Here is a 6,000-nt window from a genome sequence, read left to right as displayed (position 1 = left end):
GTGTTTTTTGTCTCTGATTTTTGGATATCTTTTGTATTGTTTGCAGTAGTCTAATTGGATGTATATGGATTGTTCTCTGCTTCTCCATGACCTTACTTGACTTTCTGAGGAAGCTGATATATGCCCATTGAAAATGTAGACTGAAAATGATGTTAAACATGTGGTTGCAACTGAATAAACTCCAATCGTCCTTAAATCATACTTACATTCTTTTTGTTTTGATACACGCCTCGACATTCAATTTCTATGGAAGACATATTGATAGAAGAAGTGTGATGATTATAGTTATTTAAGTAATATTACATTCGATAACAGATATTGGAGTCTTTTTTCTGAGAATTTTTTTCATAATGGATGGGTAGGAGAGTAATTCTTTTTTAAGGTGTAAGATGTTTTCGACATTTGAATTAAAAAAAATACTTTGACTTTTATACTCTTAAATTCTTGATCCTTCGTTAGGTAAGTGTGTTAGTTAACTTTTCCATATATTTTTTGTAATATAGTGAATAGATACTGTTACATAACAAGTGTAATTGGTTTATATCACTATAATAGAGATTACATTTGAAGATAAGATAAAAGGGGTAACTTCCAAGTTGATGGAAGATAGACTTTGGGTTAGTGAGGATTCGTATTGTCAAACCCAACTTGCAATGTAATTCTTTAAGTTTCTTGAAATACTTTACTTGCTAGCTATGCCTTTCTAGCCTATAAATATGGTTTCATAATGTCTTTTTTCTCTATATCAACTGGTATGGGACAATTGAGTTAGTATATTACTCGTAAAGCTATATATAGTTTTTGTGTTGAACTCACATAGAAGAATATAGGAAATAAATGTAATTTTGTTTAATTTTTGATTGCTTTCGACTTTTTCTTGGGTTTGGAGTTCTAAAAACTGAAATTAAGCCAAGGAAGCCTATAGTTTGTAGTGAAAATCAGGTTCATACAGTTTATGATTCTTATCCAAAGAACTTGCGGTTTCTAGAATAACGCCTCCAAGGAAGGTCCACTGTATCCGAGTCATTCCCCTACTTCTTTCCTCCTCAAAAAGCTTGATTTATATGTTGAATTATAGGAAAAGGAAAAATATGCAATCTTAACAAAAACTCTCTAAAATGCTAACAGACTAAGTTATCTAGGGAGAAAATTTGTGTTTTTAGGGATATGATGGGCTTCTTCAAAGTCGATCGCAAGGTAAGAGAGAACTAGTTAATTAAAGTGATGTTGCAGTGACCATCTTGCCTAGCATATGTTCAAGAATGTAATGCATGCTTTCTTTGGAGGAAGAAGCAAGAGGGATTAAAGTAGCACATATGTTATTGATTTTATCACTCTATGTATATTAGGGTAAAAACTTATTAGCACCATTTGAATATCCAAAAATATTAAATACATTATATGTGCTTATACATGCACTTCTGTTACTTAGTCATTGTCATAAATCCATACTTTAACTTAATTAAATCACTTAATTATAGTAAGTTAAGTTATATTTGAATCTCATTGCGCATGGCACAAGATCTTACGAACAATTTAGGGTGTGTTATGAAAATAATTATATTGTGGATGTTCATTTAATACTCCGCTATAAATAATCTTCCTGAAGAAGATTATCCATTTAGTACTCCATTGAAGTTTATCTACAAGCAGCTGATGCAGGCAGGTTGTAAGCAACTGAATGAAATGATTTGCAACAGCTTCTTATTAAACTGGCAGGTTGCAAGCAGCTCATGCAGACAACTGACAGGTAGCTGAAGAAAAGCCTCGCAACTGCTTCCTAAAAAGTCTCGTAGCTGCTTCCTTTCTTCTATAAATAGAGGATTTTTCAGTTCATTATGTACATGAGTTTGAAAGTTCAATAATATATCAATCTCTTTCCCTATACTTGTCTTTGATTTATTTACTTTACAGTCTTTATTTTATAATACGTTATCATCACGAGACTCTGCCATTTTGAGCACTTACTTCGAATTTGATTTTCCTATCTAAAGTGAATGGTAGAGCTTTAAAATTAAGTAAGTTCTAACCAACTGAGGTGTTGAGATGCTGACAGTAACGTCCCTCCCGGTTGAAGATTTGTGTTCCAACTAAAGTCACGCTCTTGGTTACGATGATTTCATGAGCATCATCGTCTACCATGTATAAAACACAAGCACCACTTTAAAAGCATTTCATGCTTATCAGGTAAGGTTTTTACCTTATATTGAAGTCCTATAACTTGATTCTAAAGGCGAGCAAAGACAATAAGTTTGCTTGCAACTCTGGTAGAGTTTGAAAGTAATATACAACTACCAGAAGTGGTTATGTTTCATATATCTTATTGTAACCAAATTTTGGTAACCACCAGAAGTGGTATATGCATATGACCACCAGAAGTGATAATTTAGGCTTTCTATGGTTACAATTGAAGATAAATTAGAGAAAATTTCTCTACATTACTTGCATGCCTCGATTTTCTCCTGAAGTAGCAATATCGTAAAAGAGGTTCTAAGCTGTCGCACAATTTGGTGTGATTAATTCACATTCAAATAATTATGTTCCGTTCCCTGAAGGATGAGAACTTTTGATATATATTAATCCATTCCCCGAAATGAATGTGACAATATTAATAAAGCTCGTAAATATGAACGCGTTTTTGATGTGAATATATTACAATTCACCTTCAGAAGAGGTAATATGTTTGAGGGAATATATACTCAATATTACGTATTTTAAATTTGCTCCTGAAGAAGTAACACAATTGAAATTTTCTCCTGAAGTAGGAAAATATTATGAAACTGCGTCTGTCTGTGCTTAAACAAAATAATAAGCTATTCAAAGTTATTTTTGAAGCACATTTTCATTCCCTGGAGTGAATGAAGAAATACCACAACTCACCTCCTGAAGAGGTAGAATAACAAAGGATATAAATCTTATTTTTGTGGCATAAAGATCATTGTTGCACATACCCGTTGTACATAAAATATCTTGGAATATTTTATTAAATATCATTCCAAGGCAAAAGCATTCTTGTAGAATGTTTTCTACTACAACCACATTAATATGTTATGGTTAGTTATTGAGTTTCCCGAAGGAAATAACAACTCGTGTATCTTTCCCTAAAAGATGTAATGACTATATGGTTACCGCTTTGATATAAAATATTCAGTTGTTAATGGCATTTCTCCCTGAAGGAGATATTTGTCACAAAGTTGGTGGATACCAGAAGTGTCTGAGCAATATTTGATCGTATAAAATGTATCAACAACTCCTGAAGAGCTAACTGTTTGTCTAGAAGACACATGAGACTAGTAGTGTCCGATAAATATTAGATCGTGGATAATAAATGAAGTCTCTCGAAGAGCTTATATACAAATATGTCATTCATATTATATGACTATGGTCAAAATATATGTTGTAGTAAACCTGAAGTTTACTAATACAAATGACAATCATACTGAGACTACAAATGATTGGAAGATTGAAAATCTTTATGTTTTCACAATCATAGGGGGTAAAATAATATGTATGTGAGAAGTTACCTGCCTTATTCTTCAATTTTGTACTATATCATGTATCATAGTAAACCAGAAGTTTATTAATATAAAAGTAGCCACAATAAATCAGAAGTTTACTAATGCAAAGGTTTATGTCATAGTAAACCAGAAGTTTACTAAGAGATAGCGCATGCCATGATAAACTTGAAGTTTTCATTTGCCATTTTTAAATGAGCTATTTGAGAATTCAGATAAGCATATACTGAAGAACTAGAAGATTCTTCAAGAATTCTCATGTGTTGCTTGTTCTCATAATAAATTGATTATACCAGCTAAAGTTGGAATTAAGACCCCTGATTCTGAAATATATAAAAGGTGAATATAGGCTCATTCATCTGTCATATGAACCACTTATAGATACATATATAATATGGTTACATGTATATTTATTGTCAACCTGCAGTTTGGCATTTGAGATTGTTTTTCTCAATTAAGAGCATAACTTTCAGATTATGAAATCAAGACAGTTCATCTTGATAATGCTGGTTTATATCCAAGCTGGTTTAGCAATGAATACCTCCTACTAATGGCTAAACTATTGTTTATGAGAACAAAGCTTCATGTGTTGGTCTAAGATATTCTAAATTGCATACAACAACACTTGTATGCATCAGACCAACAATATATGATAAGTCTTTCCCTCACAATTGGTTTATGATCAGAAACCAAATATTTTTACTATCTTTTGATGTGTGGTATATGATTAATTTCTCTACCATAATGCACAAAGATATGTTTCCCAAAGAAGATTGTGAATATATGTTAGTTTTCTAGCATTTAGGGGATAAAATAAAAAACTGAAAAATATGCTATATGAATCGAATTATTATCAATATGATCCTCACTTGGAAGATAATCCAAGTAAAATGCTAGAAGCATCTGCTGATCCAAAATTAAATATTATATTTCAGCTGCAAATGCTCCTATTAAAATTAAAGTCCCCGAAGGATAGAGTTTACTGTACGCATGAAGCGTGGTAGACCAATCGGTTCCAAAGGTAACAATCCTTGAAAAATGATAAGGAGCTAATGATCAAAATGATCATAATGAGGAGGAAATGAGCTCTAGAAGAGCTCACGACATAACATTTCATGAAACTCCAGGAGAAGTTCAGGTACCTAAATATAAAGAAAGTGATGAGATCTCAACAAGTTATGTTGCTTGCGAACCGATACAAAATGATCGTCGACGATATATTTGATAAAATATAGTACACAATACTGTGAAATATTGTGAGGATCGGACCAGTAGTCCAGACACTTGAAGATGTCATGTCATTTAAATGCGAGTCATAACCTATATGACTCATTTGATCAAATCTCTATAAAGATCCCTAAATGATTTAAAATGCCTGAAGCATATTCAAAATCTCAGGAAATGTACTCAATCAGATTACAAAGATCTTTGTACGGTTTAAAGCAATCTGGGCGTATGTGGTATTATCGCCTCAGTGAATATTTGCTGAAAGAAAGTTACATAAGTGATGTTATTTGTCCATATATTTTTATAAAGGAAACGACATCAGAATTTGTTATACTTGCTGTTTATGTTGATTACATAAATCTTGTTGGAACTCCAGAAGAGCTCCAAAAGGCAATTGAATATCTTAAAAAAGAATTTGAGATGAAAGATCTTGGGAAGACAAAACTTTGTCTTGGTCTGCAAATTGAACATTTAGTAGACGAGATCTTTATCCATCAATTTACCTATACAACAATGGCCTTAAAACGTTTTTACATGGACAAAGCGCACACATTGAGTACACCAATGGTTGTTCGATCACTTGAAGTGGATAAGGATTTGTTCCGACCTCCAGAAGATGATGAGGAACTCCTTGGTCCCGAAGTACCATATCTCAGTGCAATTGGTGCATTAATGTATCTTGCTAATACTACAAGGTTTGACATAGCATTTTCTGTTAATTTACTAGCAAGATATAGTTCTTCTCCTACACGGAGACATGATCTGTTCTTACCTCCAGAAGAAAATGATGAAATCCTTGTTCCAGATATACCCAAGTCTCTGCACTATACTCTTTTTCCCTTGCTCGAGTTTTTTCCCACTGGGTTTTTCCTGGTAAGGTTTTTAATGAGGCAGTTTGCAATGTATATTATTAGTGTACTCTATTGGAAATAAGCTTTCTGAAGAAGCTTGTCATTTCGGTAGTCCGTTATGGATAAATATTACCCCCGACAGAAGATTATCTATATCTGGTACAGTAGCAGCTTACAAGTAGCTTACACAGCAGCTTGCAGTAGCAGCTTACACAATAGCTTACAGTAGCAGCTTACAAGCAGCTTACACAGCAGCTTCATTTCATTCGAGAAAAATATGGTTTGGGATGTGATAAAAGATCCTCAATTTTCTACAAAGGCAATGCTGCATGCATAGCCCAATTGAAGAGAAGATTTATAAAAGGAGATAGAACGAAGCACATTTCACCAAAATTATTCTACACACA

The sequence above is a fragment of the Nicotiana tabacum genome, chromosome 22, assembly GCF_000715075.1.
Source record: "Nicotiana tabacum cultivar K326 chromosome 22, ASM71507v2, whole genome shotgun sequence".
In the NCBI taxonomy this organism is placed as follows: Eukaryota; Viridiplantae; Streptophyta; class Magnoliopsida; order Solanales; family Solanaceae; genus Nicotiana; species Nicotiana tabacum.
This window is presented reverse-complemented; position numbering follows the sequence as displayed.